At 38.9% G+C, this 27,332-nt stretch overlaps 1 protein-coding gene across 5 annotated transcripts in view; it reads right to left on the bottom strand.

Annotated features, from left to right (window-relative positions):
- Positions 1-26,469, bottom strand: part of LOC137636204 (ELKS/Rab6-interacting/CAST family member 1-like) — a 114,785-nt gene extending 88,316 nt beyond the window's left edge. For all 5 annotated transcript variants that reach the window (XR_011042988.1, XR_011042989.1, XR_011042994.1 and 2 more), the window contains exons 1-3: positions 26,328-26,469; positions 4,023-4,151; positions 3,431-3,501 (exon numbers count right to left, since the gene is read on the bottom strand). The gene's annotated coding sequence lies outside the window, so the exon portion shown is untranslated. The remainder of the gene's footprint in view (positions 1-3,430; positions 3,502-4,022; positions 4,152-26,327) is intronic.
- Between the last annotated feature and the right edge of the window lie 863 nt (positions 26,470-27,332).

The raw sequence follows: 27,332 nt of genomic DNA, 5'->3' as shown, positions 1-27,332 counted from the left end.
CTCCTCCAACACCACCCGTGAAAATAAAACAAGCTCATTGTAATTAAAACTATACAACAAGTCAGAAATGTCAGGGAGGAGGAAACAGGGTCATTACATTCCAAAAGAAATAATTACTGCCAAAGTGACTTAATCATAACAAAATAATTTACGTTTCATTTAACACATACTGACAACTGTTAGACAGACATTGATATGAGATGTCAAATTTGAAAAAGTTAGGAAGAAATGTGTATGGATGATGAAAAATCATGAGATGGTACATCTAGAAGAGGAAAACGTGTAACATTGTGTATTTTAGAAGTAAAATTTGTAAATTATCTAGAGTGACTGAGCAAGTAAGGTGCTTGGTACCACAAGAAAGATAGTTTTAAAAAGCAAGGACGAGAGATAATGTAACTTTAGAAAAAAATGCTCATAGAATGGAGACAATGGATGGGAAATATCATATATTTCTTCTTCTATTAACATGCTTTTTTCCCCCATTTTTGCATGGGGTAAGCATGGTTGCCTTCTTTTTGAAAGATTTTGCGCTTTGGCTTTGGGGTAGATCGTAGTCGCGATCGGCTGCCCTGCCTGACATAGCTTTAGACCCCGGTAGCATATGTTCGAGTGCTGTACCAGTCACCATCGTATAAGTAAAACATGTTTAAAAAGTTTCTAGTCACTGTCTCAATAAATTAAAATAAGCAAATAAGTATCTAAAAGGGGATAATGTGTTACAGATTAAGTATATATTCAATGCCAGAAATCAATTATGATATGCAAATGAGAAAGAGGAAGAAGGGTGAATCTGTTGTGCTAGGATGAGGCCAGGTTTTGGAAGAGGGAAAACATCTGTAGTATTTGGGGAAAATCATTGAAAGAATAAGAGAGAATAAAATGGTGTTTTCCGTATTAACTTCAATAATGAATACCGCGAGAGGAAAAGCAAAATTCTTCAGCAAAAGTTATCAAAATCTGTGATAAACATCACTATCAAAAAAGAATATTGGTAGGAAGAATAGTTTTGAGATTTGAAGGTAAAATCAAGTTGAAAAAGAAACTGGTTCCACAATTATAAGTACAGACAGCATAACGAAAAAGATTGCACTGCTGTACCAGCAGTTTCTAAAAGCTGATTTCATAATAACTGATGGAAAGATTAATGGTGTTTTCTTATTTTTAGTTAGTGTACAATCTAATGTTTTATCTATTTGCCACTTCCCATAATTCTGTGTTCTGCTGGAATTTTGAATTAAGGAGGATAGTTGCCTGGTGTTTTTGAGATACTGGTAATTTGTGGGGACCTGGTGGTCTTTGCCCTGGTATTTTAGAAGTTAATGACAAGAGAGATAAGCTTTTGTCGGGGTAATAATAAAACTAGCAGTTAGAAGAGAATGGAAATCTAATGAGAGTGACAGTGATGTTAACAAGCCATCGTCAATTACTTCAAAATAAAGCTGCCGGTAAGAAAAGAAAGGTGAATTTTGATGAAAGTGACAGTAAAATAGAGAAAGCTGTCTAAGATCAAGAGTAAAGACAGCAGTAAGAAATGAAAAAGATTCTGATTACATCTGTATATTAAGAAAGAGTGGAGAAAACAGATGACAGTGAATAAGGTACAGTACTGTACTTATACAAGGGATTTTGACGAAGGAAAAATCTATTTCTGGGCGAGGAACCTGTGTCGCCCGGTGAAATCCTCCTTTATAGAAGTGTGCCCGAGTTTACCCTCAAGCAAGAGAACTCTTACCCAAGACAGTGGAAGACCATGGTACAGAGGCCATGGCACTATCCAAGACTAGAGAAAAATGGTTTGATTTTGGAGTGTCCTTCTCCTAGAAGAGCTGCTTACCATAGCTGAAGAGTCTCTTCTACCCTTACCAAGAGGAATGTAGCCACTGAACAATTACAGTGCAGTAGTTAACCCCTTGGGTGAAGAAGAATTGTTCGGTAATCTCAGTGTTGTCAGGAGTATGAGGACAGAGGAGAATATGTTAAGAATAGGCCAGACTATTCGGTGTGTGTCTGTGTAGGCAAAGGGAAAGAACCGTAACCAGAGAGAAGGGTCCTATGTAGTACTGTCTGGCCAGTCAAAGGACCCCACAACTCTTTAGCGGTAGTATCTCAATGAGCGGCTGGTGCCCTGGCCAACCTACTACCTAACCTAAACTATCCTAGGCATATAATTTAATTTACTAAGATAGTACTGTATATGATTATGGTCTCATTGTATTGCAAAAAGAGGATATCTTAATAATAAGCTAACTAAAGAAAAAAGTATATTGGGATGATAGTGAGAAAATACCTCATATTTGTAGCGTTTGAGAAGACACATATGTAATAAGGCCAGCGACTATTATTATAATTGCTTGCTAAGCTACAACCCTAGTTGGAAAAGCAAGATGCTATAAGCCTCATACCACCAGGAGGTGGTCCCTTGGAGTACACTGTTGCCTGATGACATTGTTTTGGTGCACTTGACTAGAGAAGGAATAGAGTTGAAAGTAGAGAAAATGGAGAGAGGCATCCATGGATGGGATGGGAAGGAAGAAACGGTAAAGTTTACTTAGGATAGGATGATATCAAGGGAGTTAAGATTCTTTAAATACCTAGGATCAACTCAAACCAATGTTGGAGATATGTACTCAGAATTTAACCACAGAATATTGCGTGATTGTATCAACTGCAGGGGTCATTGAGAATATTTTGAGACAGAAGGATCAGTGCAAATGTTTAGAGGAAAGCATTCTGAAAGTGTAATGAAATAGTCAATGGTTTACAGAGCCAAGATGTGGGGATAAGGTAGGCCTCAGAAAGAAAAAATGGAAGTAGCAGAAATAGTGATGTTGAGATAGATGTGTAAAACTATGGAGATAGAATCCCAAATGATTTTGTTAGATAAAACAATAAAACTAGTATGGTATCAAAAAAAGGCTAATCAAGAGAGACTAGTAGTTTGGCTGTGTGCTGAAAAAAGAAGGGACAGATAAAAAAAAGGGACAGATCTGTAAGAGGGGGGAAGGAGGAGGAGAATGAAAAACCACAGTTCAGATGGAAAGATAAAATGACAAATAATATTCACAGAAAGGCTTATGAGAGTGAGATACAGAGTACAAAAGGAGGACAGGTCTCTTGAGATTTAGCAACTAAATACAGAGGTACACCTTTTCTACAAGACCTTAACCCAGTCTGACCCCTTTTCAACGGATATTTTCAAACTCTACACTCTCAAAACTTATAAGATAGAAAAGTGCACCTGCATGTACCCCCAAAAGCAAGAGAACTCTAATCCAAGACAATGGAAGACTATGGTACAGAGGCTATGGCATAGTGTTCCCCAGCAGCAGAAAGTTAGACTGAAAGTTAGACCGACATAGCATGGGAATCTTGAAAACGCTCACACCACTCAACACCAAACCAGAAAAGACAGGAGTATTAATAGTACCTGTGATTATTGAAGCTTAAAGGGTCTTCCTTTTTTTTTTAAAGACTTCTAAACTTCATGTGATGACAAATCTGGAAAAAGTAAATAAATGAGTATTCTTATACATTTAGCCAAGCTAAATCCATATATATATATATATATATATATATATATATATATATATATATATATATATATATATATATATATATATATATATATATATATATATATATATATATATATATATATATATATATATATATATATATATATATATATATATATATATATATATATATATATGGATGGTATTATTATAATTATATATATACATACAGTATATAGAGATAGATAGATATATACATATATATGGATGATGATATTATTTTTATTACTATTATTACTATTATTATTATTATTATTATCATTATTATTATTAATATTATCATTATTATTATCATACACACATATGTATACAGTATATAAATTTACATACAGTATTATTATTATTATTATTATTATTATTATTATTATTATTATTATCATTATTATTATTATTATTATCATTATTATTAGTCATTATTATTATTACTATTACTAAGCTACAAACCTAGTTAGAAAATCAGAAAGCTATAAGCTAAAACATAAAATATGTTATGTGAAGAGAGACTTATGTCAGCCTCTTCAACACCACCAAATTTGCTTGTCAAGTCTGTTTCTCCCTCTCTCTCCATTCAATCTGAAAAAAATGAAAACAAATTAGTAGTCTTATAAATTCCAGCCATAAGTAAATTGCAAATAATTAACTGAACTAACCTGAATCATTTATATGGGTTTACACCCGATTTACTTAATTACGACCTGAATTGAGAAGTTGAAGGATTCTGGTTGACACTGTATGGTTACCAACTATCCCATCAAAGCTGGAGAGGAGCGACCGAGTGAACAACATACCTTCACTTATTACTACTATTATAATTACCAGCTAGGCTATAACCTTAGGTGGAAAAGCAGGATGCTATAAGCCCTAGGGCTCCAACGGGGGAAAATGGACCGGTGAGGAAAGGAAACCAGGAAATAAACAATCTACAAGAGAAGAATAAACCAACAAAATGAAATATTTCAAGAACAGTAACACCATTAAATTAGATCCTTCACATAAAACTATAAAAATTTCATATAACAAGAGGAAGAGAAATAAGACTTGCAGGAGGGATAAGGCGGGATATCAAATTAATAACTTGGGTTTGTATAGGTAGGAAAAATCTTGAAGATTTATGGTTTGTTCCTATGCAAAAACAAACCCTCACTATTTATATGGGGAGTCTTCCTGAGGTGAGAGAAAGTTCCCTGTAACAGGCATTTGTCTGTTTAACCCTTAACCCAGATAAAGAAAAATACATCTTAAGACCGACTTGTAAGATAGCCAAGGCTTAGAGGTCAGTCCCAAGTAAAGGATTACATGACCAGAGTAACAATTATATCAATTGTATTATGTTGCAAACTTATTTTAAGAATTAAATGACATATCAGAAAGGTTTCTTCAATGCTACACGATACAGTACAGTAACTACAAGAACGAAAGCGAAATCAGGCCAACATGAATTCAATGTGAATGATATTAGTTTCTCTCTAAGTAAAAGATTCTAATTTGGTGTTTTTCCATACTGTAAGGCCAGACTCGATTCGAGCTCGTATTGTCAGGATGCCAGATAGCTCATAATCAATCAATCGAACTCATAATGGGGAATAATAGAATCGCTTCAACAACGCTGATTCTGTTACTGAAGATAGAGGTTTATCTACTGCCACTCGAATGAGTGTTCAAGGTGGCATCTTTGGTGAGATTTTCAACATTATTACCAGAGATAGTACCTGTAAATCTTAAAAATCCCCTCGATTGACAATATCCGAAAGAAAAAACTGGCCTCCCTGAGTACCCTCATAAGAGATAGGGATCTGTTAACATTGTCAAAATCTGAAACTAAGAATACCTGCATTGTTTCATGATCTGGGTGGACAACGGCCAAAGCCAGAGGATAGAGTACCATTGTGTGTGATTTCTGGTTCACTGTATCCCATAAGCAATGCAATATCAATCCCATCAGTACTTCAAAAAGCAAGATTTATTTTTGGACACAGGCATCTCTGAAAACTCCAAAAAGGATGGATCACTCGCACAGAGAAAAATAAAAAAATCATAAAGCACAGCACAACAACAGTATAAAGCACAGTAAACACATCTGGCTGCACAGACAGCCAGGATATAAGTAAAGCTCCGTCACCAACTCAGCCGCTCCTCTCCAGTGTGGGTTGGATAGTTGGTTACTATACAATCTTACCAGAATCCCACAACTTTTTAATTTTGGTCATGACTAAATAAATCAGGAGTAAACCAACAAATTATGAAAGTTTGTATTCACTTAAAAACAACTGCAAAATACAGTATTATTGAAAGAAAGGTTAATGGAAGTTAGATTCACAAATACAAAACTACATAGGCTACAGTATTTAAAAAACAATTTGTATTTTTCCTAGCTATACAAACCAGTGTCATTTAAATAGGGTTATACTTCTAGTTCCGTTTTCTACAACTAGAAAATAACATAAGAAACTGGGGTCTGTTGCACCATGGTTGGTTACCATTGAAATCCCACTGCTGGGCGCCATGTGCGGCTGACGATAGGCTTCATTCTATTCTAGTCAAAGACGTGTGGGGTGGTCAAGATTTTTTGTGACCGCACCCTTGACATGATCACAAACACAAGACTTTTTAGGCCGAAGCAACGAACACTGCCATGAAACTTCAGGATTATGACTAAGCGAGGAAATCAAATTTGGCTGCAGACGCAACATCCCGCCTTCCCTCACCATCAGCCCACACAAATGCCTTAAGCACTGGCGACCAGATGGAATATGCACTTACCGCTGCTATACAATGGGCATGGGGCTTTGTGTTCTGGCCTGGTATAACTGCAGATATTCATGTGCAGGATGTGCGGATGGCAAACTTAACTGGGCCCACCCCTACACAAAGGACTACAGTTAACGCACCTTTAATTACCCCCTCACAGGTAAAGCATCACCCTCGAGCGTGCCATCAACCAACCAAATGCCAATGAAGCTACCCCCATTAAGGTCCATGCATCGGTGCTACCCTTGGCCAGTGATTTGTCACCTGGGCACAATGGGATTCCTACATTACCCTGCCCACCACCTGCCTCACGCCCTCATTGCATAACCAGGAAACCATGTTGGCACGTGTTCAATGACTGGGTCAATGGAGTAACTAAGCTCTTAACTGCTATTAAAAGCTTTGGGGGAGATGAAGAGTTATGATGTGGTACCAATGCATTGGTAAGGAGCTGATAAGACTGAGTGGGGAAAGCGTTGTTTACATGAAGCCCAAGCGTAGCCTCACTCCTCCTCATCTCTCACCTACTGCTCACTTTAAATCCTTAGGCAGGTATAGTGAACTATGTAAAATTAGTATTAAGGTATTAGGGATCATACCAAATCCGTTAATATATCCAGCTCTCCATACTGTATGACTGGAGCATGTATATCACGTGGGTACGGTTATCCACGCGCAGTACAGTATACATTTCAGGCCCACGAACCAATGTTTTATATCCTCTTAATGATTCAAAGGATAACATCAAAATTATAACCTATCTTTATGTATACTTACTCATGGCCTATGTATACCATTGTCTAATATCAAGTCAAATTAATCTATCATTAATCATATTTACTCCAGTGTCAGTTCTTAACAACCATTATGTTTTGCAGATACTACCACCAGCATTGTCAATAATCATGATTGCAAATTACATGGATTGCTCCAGCAAGAACCACAAAACTGGGGTGCACTGAACATGGGGAGGACATAGACTTGTAACCCCTGGCACAAGGTTAGGGAAATGGACACGGGGAAGAGAGGGGAAGACTGGTACTTGAAAAGTGATTAGGGTCACACCAGGGACTGGGAGTCAAACATTTCAACTTGGGACTTACTTTTACCTTTACCTAACCAGACTTATCAGACCCTGAATACCCTAAAAACCATGGGTACCACCACAACCTCCACATCTGCTACACAGGGGTTACTGGGGGAGAGGCAGACTTGCCATCAAAATCCCTCAAAGCAGTCATAGAGGGTCTAACAGAAAAACCCAAGTTAGTCCGTCAATAACAAAGCACAGTCACAAAAGCAATCTGTTCAGCTTCCTCATGGAAGCAAAGAACACTTGGGGTCCCTAGCACATCCCTAACAAAGGCCTGGAGCACTTCTTCCCCTTCAGAGCACATGCCTTTCATTACACCGGAGGCCACAATTAACACACCGGCACAGGGGGATGCCTGCATAGACATGCCCGATACAAAGAACAAAGACTGTGGGTCTATGTCCCACTTCACCTTTCCCCCACAAACATGAAAACAAGAAAAGAACCCACAATTTTGGAGTTATACCACACACACATACTAACAGCAAAGAAGTCGAAGCAAAACTGAATAGACAACCAACTGTGATGGGGTGCTCCCTCACCGTTCGACCACCAATACCAGTTCGAGCCAAAGTAATCCTTCTAATTAAAGGATGATAGGTTTTATGTTCATAGGTACAAAAGAAGATTCTTTACTGTAATACGTTGCTAAATATCATCTAAAAGATTAAGTGATGAATTTAATTTAAAAAAGAACAATTCTTTTAAGAAAAAAAGTAATTTTGTTTCTCGGCATCCTTCAAATGTAAATCCCCCATTAGAACAATGCAGGAATCAATTAGGCAAGTTGTATAAATGAAGAGCAACATGATTAGTGCTACAACTACAGTACATCTAGGTTATATAAAGACATTACTCCTATTACATTACTCATAATTGTACAGGAAATGTGGCCAGACTTTAATATTCTACTATCAAGATATGGAGTCACCCAGCAAGCTTATATAGATGGTTCAAATGACATTTTCATTTAGCTGTCAAGTCAAAACAATGACAAAGTCTGATGTAAGAGTCCTTTTGGTGTTTATAACTCCTAGAACCCCCATGATTTTGCTGTCCATAAGAGGGTAATTAACAATATGGTTAAATATGTAGACCAGCAGAACTCCCTTGAGTTTCTCATGCTCATACTGTATAGTATTCTCTCAGCCTGAAGGTATAGATCCTCCTCTAACCCCTTTTTCCACAAATTCTGACAATAGCTTCTGCTTTTTATTTAGCTTGCAGTGTTCTATTACAAACACATATATACATACTGTAAACATTATACATATATATATATATATATATATATATATATATATATATATATATATATATATATATATATATATATATATATATATATATATATATATATATATATATATACTGTGTGTATGTATATATGTATGTATATATATATATATATATATATATATATATATATATATATATATATATATATATATATATATATATATATATATACACTGTGTGTATGTATATATGTGTGTGTATGTGTGTGTATGTATATATATATATATATATATATATATATATATATATATATATATATATATATATATATATATATATATATACTGTACACTATATGTATATATATGTATATATATTTATGTATATATATATATATATATATATATATATATATATATATATATATATATATATATATATATATATATATATATATATATATATATATAGATAGATAGATAGATATACACTTGTATAATTAAACGTTTTTCCTGATAAGTAGAAACCACAATGTGTTACAATGAGTGTCTGGGCCTATCATTCAGTGTTACCCCCATGGGTTATGTTAGGTTAGGTTAGTTATTTGGCCAAGAAAATACGTGCACGATGAAATATTTGTAACTATGACTACTCAAATGAATTTCTGCTGTTTATATACTGATTTCAGAATGGAAACATTGAGGGAAAAGTATTTACTTAACTTAAAATAGTCTTCCGAAATGCCCAGTAGATGGGCTCTCTGCTCTGGCCAGAACAGACGTAAGTTGGCTAGGTTGATATTGGTGTGAATAATGAAAAATAAGTCTATTAGGCCTACCTGTACGGATAACTAAACTGATAAAATTGATTTAGAAATGTAATTAATTACATTCTATTAAAATAATGACATTTCGTTGTCATATTAACGAAGGTAGACGTCGAAACCCGTGACTTGTCCTACCACCACACCCTCCTCCCTTTCCGCGATACATTAGAGTTGCCAGATACCGCCATTAACTGGAGCAAACAGAATAATTTGAAGCATTTAACCCGATTTGACTCATTTCCGCCTCTATAAAAAGCATATATGATGATATGATAAAGTTATAAATAGGGACGAAGATATAATTACAAGGAATGTTTAGCCTTACCGCTTATATAACGTAAATGCTGACTTCCTTCCGGGGCTAGAGTCAAATATTATCGTACATATGGCACGTGCCTGTTGCCACTTTTCCTTAATATCATTCACTAAACCTTCACCTACCATACGATATCGTGTAGATGTGGCAACGAGGTGGGTGCTTACTAAACAGCTGATTATTAAACAGCTGATTGTCATTCTTCTGCGTATCTAACAGATTTGCTTGTAGACGAAGAATAAGTTCGCAAGTTCCATCCACCACATCTATCGAATAATCAGACTAAGGAAGATATTTTCAATACACCTCAATATTGTAAGAGAATAAGAAAAAGTAAAAACACTTAAAAGTTTTGATCAAGCAGATACAGCTATTATAAAATTACAATTATTATTGTCATATGGATATGATGAAATATATAATAGTTTAAGTGATGGGTAATGGTGGAATGTTTTTGTCTGATCGCTAACAGCAAACCAACTTGGTATGAGATACACAATCCGTTTCACCATATTAAGGTATTCCCATTCAAACAAAAAATCACGAGAGAGAGAGAGAGAGAGAGAGAGAGAGAGAGAGAGAGAGAGAGAGAGAGAGAGAGAGATTAAATAGGATTTATATAATTTCCAACCGGATTTATTTCTTTTCTTTTTGTCAACACGAGATTGTTTTCTTTTCTTTTTGTCAACACGAGATTGTTATTTCTTTTCTTTTTGTCAACACGAGATTGTTATTTCTTACACCCTCCTCTTCATACTTCGTGCAATAATAAAACTCTAAATAAACATTTGGTGTTTATTATTAGTCCGTGCCTTGTAAATACTTTAATAAACGAATCTTGTCACAAATAGATTGCAAATTCAGGCCTGATGATAAAGTGTGTGGGGGTAAATTTCAAAGCTTCCGAGTTGATTAATGAGAGAATATCTAAAGGTTTAAGGACTACTCATGAATGGCAGAGGGAAAGGAGAGTGACACTGTCCTATCAAGCAGGACAATACCCTAAAGAGTGACCATATTACATATGATAAGCGCTCAAGGTAGGACCAAGGAGGGCCAGGCAATGGCTACTGATGACTCAACAGATAGACCTACAGGCTCTCAAACTGTACCCCCCCCCCCTCCCCCATCCTAAGCTCACAAGGATGGTGAGGTTACAGCAACCAAAGGAACGGTGACACTGTCCTATCAAGCAAAACAATGCCCTAGAGAGTGACCATATTACAAGTGATCAACACCCAAGGACCCTCTCAACCCAGGGTAAGACCAAGGAGGGCCAGGTAATGGCTACTGATGACTCAACAGATAGACCTACAGGCTCTCAAACTATACCCCCCCCCCTCCCCCATCCTAAGCTCACAAGGATGGTGAGGTTACAGCAACCAAAGGAACGGTGACACTGCCCTATCAAGCAGAACAATGCCCAAGAAATTGACCATATTACTTGTGATCAACACCCAAGACCCTCTCTACCCATGGAAGGACCAAGCAGGGCCAGGTAATGGCTACTGATGACTCAACAGATACACCTACAGGCTCTCAAACCCCCCCCCCCACCACCATCCCCATCCATAACTCACAAGAAAGGTGAGGTTACAGCAACCAAAGGAACAGTGACACTGCCCTATCAAGCAGAACAATGCCCAAGAAATTGACCATATTACTTGTGATCAACACCCAAGACCCTCTCTACCCAAGGAAGGACCAAGCAGGGCCAGGCAATGGCTACTGATGACTCAACAGATACACCTACAGGCTCTCAACCCCCCCCCCCCCCCAACCATCCCCATCCATAACTCACAAGAAAGGTGAGGTTACAGCAACCAAAGGAACAGTGACACTGCCCCATCAAGCAGAACAATGCCCAAGAAATTGACCATATTACTTGTGATCAACACCCAAGACCCTCTCTACCCAAGGAAGGACCAAGCAGGGCCAGGCAATGGCTACTGATGACTCAACAGATACACCTACAGGCTCTCAAACCCCCCCCCCACCATCCCAATAATTAGCTCAAAAGAATGATGAGGTTACAGCAACCAAAGGAACAGTGACTCTGCCCCATCAAGCAGAACAATGCCCAAGAAATTGACCATATTACTTGTGATCAACACCAAAGACCCTCTCTACTCAAGGAAGGACCAAGCAGGGCCAGGCAATGGCTACTGATGACTCAACAGATACACCTACAGGCTCTCAACCCCCCCCCCCCACCATCCCCATCATTAGCTCACAAGAATGGTGAGGTTACAGCAACCAAAGGAACAGTGACACTGCCCTATCAAGCAGAACAATGCCCAAGAAATTGACCATATTACTTGTGATCAACACCCAAGACCCTCTCTACCCAAGGAAGGACCAAGCAGGGCCAGGCATTGGCTACTAATGACTCAACAGATACACCTACAGGCTCTCAACCCCCCCCCCCCCCCCACCATCCCCATAGTTAGCTCACAAGAATGGTGAGGTTACAGCAACCAAAGGAACAGTGACACTGCCCTATCAAGCAGAACAATGCCCAAAAAATTGACCATATTACCTGTGATCAACACCCAAGACCATCTCTACCCAAGGAAGGACCAAGCAGGGCCAGGCAATGGCTACTGATGACCAGGCAATGGCTACTGATGACTCAACAGATACACCTACAGGCTCTCAACCCCCCCCCCCCACCATCCCATCCTTAGCTCACAAGAATGGTGAGGTTACAGCAACCAAAGGAACTGTGGCACTGCCCAATCAAGCAGAACAATGCCCAAGAAATTGACCATATTACCTGTGATCAACACCCAAGACCCTCTCTACCCAAGGAAGGACCAAGCAGGGCCAAGCAATGGCTACTGATGACTCAACAGATACACCTACAGGCTCTCAACCCCCCCCCCATCCCATCCTTAGCTCACAAGAATGGTGAGGTTACAGCAACCAAAGGAACTGTGGCACTGCCCAATCAAGCAGAACAATGCCCAAGAAATTGACCATATTACCTGTGATCAACACCCAAGCCCCTCTCTACCCAAGGAAGGACCAAGCAGGGCCAAGCAATGGCTACTGATGACTCAACAGATACACCTACAGGCTCTCAACCCCCCCCCCCATCCCATCCTTAGCTCACAAGAATGGTGAGGTTACAGCAACCAAAGGAACAGTGACACTGCCCTAACAAGCAGAACAATGCCCAAGAAATTGACCATATTACTTGTGATCAACACCCAAGACCCTCTCTACCCAAGGAAGGACCAAGCAGGGCCAGGCATTGGCTACTAATGACTCAACAGATACACCTACAGGCTCTCAACCCCCCCCCCCCAACATCCCATCCTTAGCTCACAAGAATGGTGAGGTTACAGCAACCAAAGGAACTGTGGCACTGCCCAATCAAGCAGAACAATGCCCAAGAAATTGACCATATTACCTGTGATCAACACCCAAGACCCTCTCTACCCAAGGAAGGACCAAGCAGGGCCAGGCAATGGCTACTGATGACTCAACAGATAGACCTACAGGCTCTCAAACACCACCCCCCCCCCATCCCCATCTTTAGCTCACAAGAATGGTGAGGTTACAGCAACCAAAGGAACAGTGACACTGCCCTATCAAGCAGAACAATGCCCAAGAAATTGACCATGTTACTTATGATCAACACCCAAGCCCCTCTCTACCCAAGGAAGGACCAAGCAGGGCCAGGCAATGGCTACTGATGACTCAACAGATACACCTACAGGCTTTCAACACCCCCCCCCCACCATCCCATCCTTAGCTCACAAGAATGGTGAGGTTACAGCAACCAAAGGAACAGTGGCACTGCCCAATCAAGCAGAACAATGCCCAAGAAATTGACCATATTACCTGTGATCAACACCCAAGACCCTCTCTACCCAAGGAAGGACCAAGCAGGGCCAGGCAATGGCTACTGATGACTCAACAGAAAGACCTACAGGCTCTCAAACACCCCCCCCCCCCACCATCCCCATCTTTAGCTCACAAGAATGGTGAGGTTACAGCAACCAAAGAAACAGTGACACTGCCCTATCAAGCAGAACAATGCCCAAGAAATTGACCATGTTACTTATGATCAACACCCAAGCCCCTCTCTACCCAAGGAAGGACCAAGCAGGGCCAGGCAATGGCTACTGATGACTCAACAGATACACCTACAGGCTCTCAAACACCCCCCCCCCCCATCCCATCATTAGCTCACAAGAAAGGTGAGGTTACAGCAACCAAAGGAACAGTGACACTGCCCTATCAAGCAGAACAATGCCCAAGAATTTGACCACATTACTTGTGATCAACACCCAAGCCCCTCTCTACCCAAGGAAGGACCAAGCAGGGCCAGGCATTGGCTACTAATGACTCAACAGATACACCTACAGGCTCTCAACCCCCCCCCCCCCACCATCCCCATCATTAGCTCACAAGAATGGTGAGGTTACAGCAACCAAAGGAACAGTGACACTGCCCTATCAAGCAGAACAATGCCCAAGAAATTGACCATATTACCTGTGATCAACACCCAAGACCCTCTCTACCCAAGGAAGGACCAAGCAGGGCCAGGCAATGGCTGCTGATGACTCAACAGATACACCTACAGGCTCTCAAACCCCCACCCCCCCCCCCACCATCCGCATCCTTAGCTCAAAAGAATGATGAGGTTACAGCAACCAAAGGAACAGTGACACTGCCCTATCAAGCAGAACAATGCCCAAGAAATTGACCATATTACTTGTGATCAACACCCAAGACCCTCTCTACCCAAGGAAGGACCAAGCAGGGCCAGGCAATGGCTACTGATGACTCAACAGATACACCTACAGGCTCTCAAACACCCCCCCCCCACCATCCCCATAATTAGCTCAAAAGAATGATGAGGTTACAGCAACCAAAGGAACAGTGACACTGCCCCATCAAGCAGAACAATGCCCAAGAAATTGACCATATTACTTGTGATCAACACCCAACACCCTCTCTACCCAAGGAAGGACCAAGCAGGGCCAGGCAATGGCTACTGATGACTAAACAGATACACCTAAAGGCTCTCAAACCCCCCCCCCCTTCCCCATCCATAACTCACAAGAAAGGTTAGGTTACAGCAACCAAAGGAACAGTGACACTGCCCTATCAAGCAGAACAATGCCCAAGAAATTGACCATATTACTTGTGATCAACACCCAAGACCCTCTCTACCCAAGGAAGGACCAAGCAGGGCCAGGCAATGGCTACTGATGACTAAACAGATACACCTAAAGGCTCTCAAACCCCCCCACCCCACCATCCCCATCCATAACTCACAAGAAAGGTTAGGTTACCGCAACCAAAGGAACAGTGACACTGCCCCATCAAGCAGAACAATGCCCAAGAAATTGACTATATTACTTGTGATCAACACCCAAGACCCTCTCTACCCAAGGAAGGACCAAGCAGGGCCAGGCGATGGCTACTGATGACTCTACAGATACACCTACAGGCTCTCAAACCACCCCCCCCCATCCCCATCCATAACTCACAAGAAAGGTGAGGTTACAGCAACCAAAGGAACAGTGACACTGCCCTATCAAGCCGAACAATGCCCTAGAAATTGACCATATTACTTGTGATCAACACCAAAGACCCTACCCAAGGAAGGACCAAGCAGGGCCAGGCAATGGCTACTGATGACTCAACAGATACACCTACAGGCTCTCAAACCCCCCCCCCCACCATCCCCATCCATAACTCACAAGAAAGGTGAGGTTACAGCAACCAAAGGAACAGTGACACTGCCCCATCAAGCAGAACAATGCCCAAGAAATTGACCATATTACTTGTGATCAACACCCAAGACCCTCTCTACCCAAGGAAGGACCAAGCAGGGCCAGGCAATGGCTACTGATGAATCAACAGATACACCTACAGGCTCTCAAACCCCCCCCCCCCCCACCATCCCCATCCATAACTCACAAGAAAGGTGAGGTTACAGCAACCAAAGGAACAGTGACACTGCCCTATCAAGCAGAACAATGCCCAAGAAATTGACCATATTACCTGTGATCAACACCCAAGACCCTCTCTACCCAAGGAAGGACCAAGCAGGGCCAGGCAATGGCTAATGATGACTCAACAGATACACCTACAGGCTCTCAAACCCCCCCCCCCCCCACTATCCCCATCCATAACTCACAAGAAAGGTGAGGTTACAGCAACCAAAGGAACAGTGACACTGCCCTATCAAGCAGAACAATGCCCAAGAAATTGACCATATTACTTGTGATCAACACCCAAGACCCTCTCTACCCAAGGAAGGACCAAGCAGGGCCAGGCAATAGCTACTGAAGACTCAACAGATACACCTACAGGCTCTCAAACCCCCCCCCCCCACACCATCCCCATCCATAACTCACAAGAAAGGTGAGGTTACAGCAACCAAAGGAACAGTGACACTGCCCTATCAAGCAGAACAATGCCCTAGAGAGTGACCATATTACTTGTGATCAACACCCAAGACCCTCTCTACCCAAGGAAGGACCAAGCAGGGCCAGGCAATGGCTACTGATGACTCAACAGATACACCTCCAGGCTCTCAATTCCCCCCCCCCCATCCTTAGCTCACAAGAATGGTGAGGTTACAGCAACCAAAGGAAGAGTGACACTGCCCTATTGAACAGGAGAATGCCCAAGAGACTGACCACATTAAATGTGATCAACACCCTAGACCCTCTACCCAAGGAAGGACCAAGCAGGGCCAGGCAATGGCTGCTGATGACTCAACAGATACACCTCCAGGCTCTCAATTCCCCCCCCCCCATCCTTAGCTCACAAGAATGGTGAGGTTACAGCAACCAAAGGAAGAGTGACACTGCCCTATTGAACAGGACAATGCCCAAGAGACTGACCACATTAAATGTGATCAACACCCAAGACCCTCTACCCAAGGTAGGACCAAGCAGGGCCAGGCAATGGCTACTGATGACTCAACAGATAGCATCCTGCTTTTCCAACCAGGATTGTAGCTTAGCTAATAATAATAATAACAAGAGCTCTCCATATGTGGGGATACTTTAAAGAGGTAAAAGGGTTTGTATAACACCAAGATCAGCATAGCTGTACTAGTCAGGCCCTCACATACTAGCTTGGCTTACTCTGAGCGATCAGACAAGTCTCCCACCATCACCAAGCCAGCACCTGGCCACCGTGGTCATAATAACTGGCCAAACACCAACATCAACATACCTGTACTAGTCAGGGCCTCACATACTAGGTTGGCTTACTCTGAACGATCACACAAGTCTCCCACCATCACCAAACCACCAGCTGGCCACCGTGGTCATAATAACTGGCCAACCAACACAGACAGACACCCTTAAGGCTCCACAAGGCACTAGAGTTGGAAGACCCAATAATTCCTGACAAGTATTCTATTTGTTATCATGAATAGATTATACAAAAGGAAATGAGATAAGAAATCAATTGTACATTTTTCTTATATGAATTTAAAGAAAAATACTTAGGCCTATGCATCAAAATAAGAATTTTCATGAAAGTAGAAAAAACTACGATATTAATAACATGCTACAAAAAAAAAATTGTAAATTATTGGCAATTTCCTTTGACATATTAAATGAATTGTAATTTATTTGACTGAATACAAAAAGTAAACGTAACTTTAATAATATTAGCTTATATATATATATATATATATATATATATATATATATATATATATATATATATATATATGTGTGTGTGTGTGTGTGTGTGTGTGTGTAAACGTGGTCTTCACTAAAACACAAAAATGGGCTACCCTTAGGCCTACACACAAATTAGTTTCTTTGGCCTGATTTCAACAAATGATTCAATATTTCTTCTAAATGGTGAATGACAGATTCAATCAAGTGTAGTTATGTATGAAATCACAGCAGAATGACAGAATCTTACCGTAATATAGTTAATCAGGCGACAGGCCAAACAAACTTTGAACACAGAAGTTCAAATACGAGTGAACATGGCGAAAGTGACACTCCTCTCTCTCTCTCTCTCTCTCTCTCTCCTCTCTCTCTCTCTCTCTCTCTCTCTCTCTCTCTCTCTCTCTCTCTCTCTCTCCGTTCCATTTCCCTAGAAATGTTTAAAAGTTTATGATTTATATTTGTTTCCCAGATTTCTGTATATATTTATAAAATTTTAGGAAATAACTGACAAATCATTACGAATTTCAGAAGGTATCCAGAAATTTCTGATGATCAGCCAACACTGGTAAAGGAAGGTTGTGAGAATAACTACGCACATGTACGAGTTAAGACTATTGCGTCATACTGTAACATTCACGGCCCAAACGAAGACATGAACGGAACACGTTCTTTGAACGGAACAAAATTACCTCGTTAGTCATGACTGGCCAACTTCGAATGGGAAATTAAGGCACATGTTATAGCTTCAGAAACTCGCATATCTTGGGTAGTGCCATAACCTCTGTACCATGGTCTTTCACTGCCTTGGGTTAGAGTTCTCTTGCTTGAGGGTACACTCGGGCACACTGTTCTCTCTTGTTTCTCCTCCTCTTGTTTTGTTAAAGTTTTTATAGTTTATATAAGAAATATTAATTTTAATATTGTTGCTGTTCTTAAAACAATTAATTTTTTTCCTTGTTTCCTTTCCTTACTGGGCTGTTTTCCCTGTTGGAGCCCCTGGGCTTATAGCATCCTGCTTTTCCAACTAGGGTTGCAGCTTAGCAAATAATAATAATAATAATAATAATAATAATAATACTCTGAGATTATATAAGTACTTATGAGACTAATGTAAACATGAGTATTTTAATGTACCAAATTACTAGTTGACTACGATTAAATAACTATTCAAAATAGGATGTACTAAAATCTAAATCAAGACAACTCTCAAACACAAGTTATGACTCACTCCATTGCAACAGTAAAAGAAAATAAAATCTGCCATTATTATTATTATTATTATTATTATTATTATTAACAGTAGTAGAAATAAAATCTGCCATTATTATTATTATTATTATTATTATTATTAGCTAAGCTACAACCCTACTGGGAAATGTAGGATGCTATAAGCCCACTGGCTCCCACAGGGAAAACATACCTGTGAGTAAAGGAATTTAACAATTATTATTATTATTATTATTATTATTATTAGCTAAGCTACAACCCTATTGGGAAATGTAGGACGCTATAAGCCCACTGGCTCCCACAGGGAAAACATATACCTGTGAGTAAAGGAAATTAGGAAATAAACTGTATGAGAAGTAATGAACAATTATTATTATTATTATTATTATTATTATTATTAGCTAAGCTACAACCCTATTGGGAAATGTAGGACGCTATAAGCCCACTGGCTCCCACAGGGAAAACATATACCTGTGAGTAAAGGAAATTAGGAAATAAACTGTATGAGAAGTAATAAACAATTATTATTATTATTATTATTATTATTATTATTATTATTATTAGCTAAGCTACAACCCTAGTTGGAAAAGCAGGATGCTATAAGCCCAAGGGCTCCAACAGGGAAAACATAGACCTGTGAGGAAAGGAAATACGGAAATAAACTGTATGAGAAGTAATAAACAATTATTATTATTATTATTAGCTAAGCTACAACCCTAGTTAGAAAAGCAGGATGCTACAAGCCCAAGGGCTCCAACAGGGAAAACATAGACCTGTGAGGAAAGGAAATACGGAAGCTATTTGAGAAGGAACCCATTATTATTATTATTATTAGCTAAGCTACAACCCTAGTTGGAAAAGCAAGATGCTATAAGCCAAGGGGCTCCAACAGGGAAAACATAGACCTGTGAGGAAAGGAGATAAGGAAGCTGTATGAGAAGGAACCAATTATTATTATTATTATTATTATTATTATTATTATTATTATTATTATTATTATTATTATTATTAGCTAAGCTACAACCCTAGTTGGAAAAGCAGGATGCTATAAGCCCAAAGGGCTCCAACAGGGAAAACATAAACCTTTGAGGAAAGGAAATAAGGAAATAAACTGTATGAGAAGTAACGAACAATTAAAATAAAATATTTCAAGAACAGTAACAACTTTCAAACAGACCTTTCATATATAAACTATAAATAGACTTATGTCAGCCTGTTCAACATAAAAATATTTGCTGCAAGATTGAACTTTTGAAGTTCTACCAATTCAACTACCCGACTAGGAAGTTCATTCCACACCTTAGTCACAGCTGGAATAAAACTTCTAGAGTACTGTATAGTATTGAGCCCCATGATAAAGAAGGCCTGAATATTACAATTAACTGCATACCTGGTATTGCAATACACAATCCATTCACCAGCTAGTAAACACAACAACAATGGATCTTACCAAGAAATTATCATTAGTTTGTTTAGTAAGAACTACAAAACTAGAATTATGGAGTCTTTTGACTGGCCAAACAGTACTACAGTGGACCCTTCTCTCTGGTTATGGTTCATTTTCCCTTTGCCTACACATATACTAGATAGTCTGGCATATTCTTTACATATTCTCCTCTGCCCTCATACACCTGACAACACTGAGATTACCAAACAATTCTTCTTCACTCTAGGGGTTACCTACTGCACTGTAATTGTTCAGTGGCCACTTCCCTCCTGGTAATGGTAGAAGAGACTCTTTAGCTATGGTAAGCAGCTCTTCTAGGAGAAGGACACTCCAAATTCAAACCATTGTTCTCTAGTCTTGGGTAGTGCCATAGCCTCTGTACCATGGTCTTCCACTGTCTTGGGTTAGAATTCTCTTGCTTGAGGGTACATTCGAGCACACTATTCTATCAAATTTCTCTTCCTCTTTTGTTAAAGTTTATATAAGAGATGTTTATTTTAATGTTTTTACTGTTCTTAAAATATTTTATTTTACCTTTTATCCTTTCCTCACTGGGGTATTTTCCCTGTTGGAACCACTGGGCTTATAGCATCCTGTTAAACTAGGGTTGTAGCTTAGCAAGTAATAATAATAATAATAATAATAATTAGAAAGGCAGAATGCCTTGAGCTAAAGTGTACCATTAAGAGACTACTTTCAGGATGAGAAGACCAACCTTATCAAAAATATATTTAGATGGAAATTAGTCACGTTAGTAAAACAGTCTTTTATGTATTCAAGTCTTCCCCAACTCCAAAGTGACCAAAACTGATATCACTGTTCACACTCGGGCTACCGAGCAGTAGAATACGTATATGTTTCGACCAGGACAATTGAGACTAACCCAGCCAATAAAAACTGAATTAAATAACGATTATTTTTTTTTCTAAGTATTGTAGCTTTTCCAATAACGGCGAATAGAAATGAGGAAAGAGAAAAGCAAGGGAAGAATGCAGTGTTACACTTCTGGTCAGATATTTGAAGTTTTGATTTTAGCAACGGCTGAGAAGTTTACCTTGTTCCCTCTCATCGGGAGATACACCAAACTCTCTCTCTCTCTCTCTCTCTCTCTCTCTCTCTCTCTCTCTCTCTCTCTCTCTCTCTCTCTATCAAAATAACTACCTCCTGAGTAACGTAGTTGAAAATTATGGTAGAGGGAATCGAACTAGTAGACATTTGATGCTTAATATTTGAATAATGTTTTAACGACTAAACTAATTAAACGAACACACACACACATATATATATATTAAGTTGGGCTCACGATGATAAACAGAAGAAAGACAGAGATGATGATAATAGAATATACAATGGAAGATGAAATATTAGAAGGAGAAAGGATTATTGAGGTAGAATCATATAAGTATTTAGGAACTATGATCTCTGATACAGGGTCTTTCGAATAAGAGTTTAAAGATTGAAAAAAAAGCAAATCAGGCAATGACTAGAGGTTGAGATGAACTTGGAAATCAAATCGCCTACAATTACTTATAAAAGTTAGGCTATATCAGTTTGGTGAGATCGGTGTTACTCTAACGACACTAGTCATGGTATGACAAAACATTATCTAAGTGATTTTGATTTGAGAACAAAGCCCTCAGAAGGATATTGGGAGTTGAATGGCAGGACAGGATTGGAAATGAAACTATAAGAGAGATTACTCGACTGCCATATGTGGATGAGTTCATGGTGAAGGGTAGATGGAGATGGTTTGGGCATGCTCTTCGCACTCCCCAAGAGGGATTAGTTCACCATACTTTCAATTGGGCTCCACAAGGCACTAGAAGAGTTGGGAGACCCAGGCCTACATGGCTGAGAACTATGAAGCGTCAAGTCGAAGATGATGAATGTATTGATTTGAAAACTCAAGATATAGACGACTGGCGAAATCTAACTGAGGCCCTTTGCGTCAATAGACGTAGGAGAGAGAGAGAGAGAGAGAGAGAGAGAGAGAGAGAGAGTCTTCGTGTTCCTGAATTCCTAAAATAACCATCTAAGATACAAAACTGAACTGGGTAAAAAAACATATTAAACTAAAAAAAAAAAAACAAGAGTGCAGACCTCCACCACGGCAGCTTATTTCGGTCGACATTTTGCTCGCCCTTGACCTTTGATCTAGGGCTTTCAAACTGAATCAGTTCCACGTCTCAACATAACAATTAATCCCTGAAAGTTTCACTACTCTATGAGTAAAATTGTGGACAGGAAGTTGTTCACAAACAAACAGACAAACACACGAATAGGGGCGAAAACATAACCTCCTTCCAATTTCGTTAGCGGAGGTAAAAAGTGAAATGGAAGTTTCGAAAAGATTAATTCGATATATTTCGTTATAATTGCTTTAGTGGGTTACAATTATTCAACTAAAACGAGATTAAAAACATTAAAAAAAAATACCAAAACTACATACACACACATACATACATGCATAAATACATACATACATACATAAATACATACATACATACATACACTGTATATAAATCTCGAAAGCAAAAGAATTATATCATAAACGCATTGGATATGTACATAACAAATAGATTAGGCCTAACCAAACACGTAGTTACTGTTAAAGTAATGGTCTACTGAAATTAAAAATTCTATTATCAACCTGTAAAGTAACAAATAAATGATTTTATTGAAAACGTGTAATATCCTGAGGTTAACTTAAGTACCAGAAATTCGGATCCTTACTAAAGCTTTAGAACATATGATTGTTACAACTCGAAGAGCTATGGAAAGAATAAATGATGGGAATAACAGAGAGAGAGAGAGAGAGACCAACATGGATACGAGAGCAAGGTAAATTAGAGATATTCTAACGCAGGAAAAAGAAATGGACATGGGCACGACATATAATGAGAATGACAGACAACAGATGGACATTAAGAATAACAGAATGTGTCCCTAGATATTGTAAGAGAAACAGGGGAAGGAAGAGAAGACAATGGATTGACGAACTAAGTAAGTTTGGGGGGTGTGGACTGGCACAGAAAGACCATATACAGACGCAGGTGGAAGGACATGTCTCCGTCTCTACCAACTCCGCTAAAGTTTAAACTTAGTTTCAAACAATATCTAACGAATCCAACTGACGTAACAAAACCATTAATTAGTTAGGACTCTCTCTCTCTCTCTCTCTCTCTCTCTCTCTCTCTCTCTCTCTCTCTCTCTCTCACAACAAAATTGTGGACAACACGTGACATTGCGTCATAATATGTTCAACTTATGAGACGTCTCATACGGGTACTGATCGAGTATTCCGTCAAATTTAAATCATTTCCAACTTTATACGTAACAATTAATCGCTGCTAGTTTCATTACACTACGATTAAAATTGTGGCCAGGAAACTGTTCACAAAGAAACTCGAATTACAAACGCACAAACAAGGGGTAAGACATAACCTCCTTCCAACTTCGTTGGCGGAGGTAATAACCGTATGCATAATCCAAGTCACGAGAACTATATGTCAACCCACTTCTACTCCACTGCAGGACATAGGCCTCAGACATTTCCTTACTCATATCTGGGGTTTGGCCATTCATTAAAGGACTGTCCAAATTGGATTGGTGATAGTGATGATCGCTCACAGCAAACCAACCTAGTTTGGATGGCCCAGTCTAGTACAGCTTTGCTTACCATCACGATACACAAACCCTTTCACCAAGTGAATAAAAGTATATAAGAAAATCAATGCTTCAGTAAATGTACCTTTGACGCAAATGATCAGCCTAAAATCTCCTCATGTAATTCATAGATAGAAAAAGAATCTTATCACGAAACAGTATCTACGCAGTGGAAATCAGGTGTGTGTCTATACTACCAATACTTTGATTGCCTTTCATCTTCTTATGGGTTAAAACTATACGTAAAGCTAAAATATATAAAATTTTAGATATAAAATGCGAGATACTTTAATGCAAAAAGCTAACACAAGAATAATATACCATGATTATACATATATATAATAACAATTAAAAACTCGAACTTCTCACCATTTCATTATGGAAACCCAACACTTAATTTACCACACACGAAATAGCGACAGTAACGCCATACACGAGGAAGACAAGACAACTGTTGAGAGAGAGAGAGAGAGAGAGAGAGAGAGAGAGGGGGTTATATACATTGGAATTTAGAAAGGAAATATGAAATGCGTAAATGGAAGTGACAAGTTTAAGTACAAACTATGTTGACAAAAATTATCCTTCTGGTTCTACCATCTGTTGTGCCATCTACAGGAATACTTTAAAAGAATTGTAGCATTTCCTCATCATTTAACCCCACCCTCGTATCTCTAGCAGGAGCAGAAGTAGACACTTCTAAGAAAAAACGAAGGAAAGAACAATAAAATGAAGAGTACATTCTTACTCCATTTCCTTATAGACCACGTTCTCTAACACCACCTGCAAGTTCAATTATCCTAAGAATGAATAGCACCAAACAAGAAAAAAATAAAAATCAACTAGAGGGGCACTACGAGTGCAGACCTCCGCCGCGGCAGCTTATTTATCGACCTTAACATGTATTAATTGGCGTGGATTTTCACACACTCGAATATGAACCATATTTGAAGTCTCCATGACTACGATGTCCAGACTTATGGCTGATTACGTAATTTGGACATTTTGCTTGACCGTGACCTTGACCTTTGACCTTGAACTTCCAGAATTCAATCATTTCCATTTATCTACATAATAGTTAATCCCTGCAAGTTTCATTACTCCACGATTAAAATTATGGTCAGGAAGCTGTCCACAAACAAGCAAGACACACAGGGGCGAAAACATAACCTCCTTCCTAATTCGTTGGTGGAGGTAAACATGTAAACTTCGAAAACGTGTGTCTGATACCTATAAAAATATCATTCAAAACATGTTTCACCAAAATATAAATCAGGGCTATTCTTGCATAGGCCTACAAGTTATGATCTTATAAATTAGTACCATTCTTACCAAACACTGTCACTACCTAATTAAACTTTATTGCAACAGCAACAAGTTGCATAAGTTACTGAAAACTTCAAGAAACAATATAAGACAAACCTTGAAATGTGATGAAATATCACCACTAAAAACCTTATACATTTAATATAAATGAAAAAAAAAACACACAATGGAAGAATGCAGTACAATGTTACACTTTGGATGAAATACTTCAAGATTTGAATTTACCTACAGTAAAGATGATATCTTCTTGCCTCGGTTTCAAGTGCACAAAATATTCCCTTTCTTTTACCTCTGTATATACATACGTAGATGACTTAACGACCACACTACAGAACTGTGGACCTGATCGCGTATTCCCCCTAATTACCCTCCCCCCCTCCTGGGTAATGCCTTCCCGAGAGAGAGAGAGAGAGAGAGAGAGAGAGAGAGAGAGAGAGAGAGAGAGAGAGGGGGGGGGGGTAAACAGAAAGCAAGAAATGAATTATAGGAAATAACAGAGACATGTTTAACACAACTAACTGGAAATAATGAAACAATGGTATTATTTTGACACTCAATAGTAATATGTAAATGATTAAAACAAAAAAAAGGGGTATCAAGAAAGACACCAACATACGAACGCAACATGAGATCTGTAAGATTATCATTTAATACTTTTGATGTACGTAAAAACACATTATCTGAAGACATTAAGGCAAATTGCGTTCCTCTTGAAGGGATAGACTTCACTACGCAAGATTGGTTATTATAGTGATTACGCATAAGGGAGGGAGGGAGAGAGAGGGAGAGAGAGAGAGAGAGAGAGAGAGAGAGAGAGAGAGAGAGAGAGAGAGATTCTGAAAAACGAATTCAACCTACTACACGAGAAGACTAAATAATCTAAAAGTGAAAAGTTTCACTAGAGTTGATAACAAGTCATTACTAATTAAAATTGAAAATGGCGTCCAGTGACATTTCGTCAGTAGTACATCGAAATGAAATGATTTGACGTCTTTATCAAGACAGACAAGTTTTAAATGATATCGACAACGTTCGTATAAGCTTGCTTTAACCCTTAACAACGAAATACAATAAAACTGAGTGAAATAGATGCATTGACTTCCTATTCAAAACCACACATCCAATGGGACCCTTTGGAACTACGCAATATTATTTTCAGGTTTTGAGACTTGTAGTTTAATTCCAGAGTCACTCTCTTACCTTTGCCATGTTTCCTGGCTTGCTTATAGACTGCATGGATCTTCAGGCCAGCCACGGGCTCTTGCTAAACACCAGAAGTAGTTGCAGGAAGCCACGTGGGCAGTATAACACCCAGGTCTGACCTCACCCATTCACAACCGAGTCATAACTAACGAGTTACGAGTCACAACTTTCAACTTACAAGGCTAAGAGACTGACCGAGAAGGATTAGTTGCCAGTTTGTTAAAATACAAATAAACTATTTTTGAACGATAAAAAACTTAAAACAAACAAAAAAACACTTTGACATCTGTTTGGGGTTTGCCGATATTGAAGTGATTCGCATTATAAACTAAAACTAATCAAAATTAAATACTTAGCGATCGATTTTCGAAAGTGTGCTGGCCAAGTGGTAGATTTTTTTTTCATTAAGTTTGACTCCCATTTCACAAAGCTTCGATTTTTTGTTCAAATGTGATATTTGAAATTCAATGCTTCTCTCTCTCTCTCTCTCTCTCTCTCTCTCTCTCTCTCTCTCTCTCTCTCTCTCTCTCTCTCTCTCTGTGTTCTGTAAATCCTTAATTCTGTTACGCCACAAAATCTATGTTAGCTTTACGAGTTATATGTTTCAGCGTTGGACCCGGGGAGGCATTCACCTCAGAGACAGCTGTGGGAAAATATTACGCAGTACAAACTTGAAACCATAAACATAGTTGCAAGTTGTTGTTGTCATTATTATTATTATTATTATTATTATTATTATTACCTAAGCTACAGCCCTAGTTGGAAAACCAGGATGCTATAAGCCCATAAGAGCTCCAACAGGGAAAATGGCCCAGTGAGGAAAGGAAATATCATTACACACTTAAGAAAATTAATTTAGAAATCAATTTACTTTTCGGTATTAATATAATGGTTCGAGGAATAGTCAATTTACCTAAAACTACACATACATACAATGTATTTCGATACCTGACTTAGAGAGTATTTATTACCTACGCCAACGAAGTTGGAAGGGGGTTATGT

This window comes from Palaemon carinicauda, unplaced genomic scaffold (genome assembly GCF_036898095.1).
Source record: "Palaemon carinicauda isolate YSFRI2023 unplaced genomic scaffold, ASM3689809v2 scaffold250, whole genome shotgun sequence".
Taxonomy (NCBI): domain Eukaryota; kingdom Metazoa; phylum Arthropoda; class Malacostraca; order Decapoda; family Palaemonidae; genus Palaemon; species Palaemon carinicauda.
Note: the sequence above shows the minus strand (reverse complement) of the source record. Positions and strands in the feature narration are given on the sequence as shown.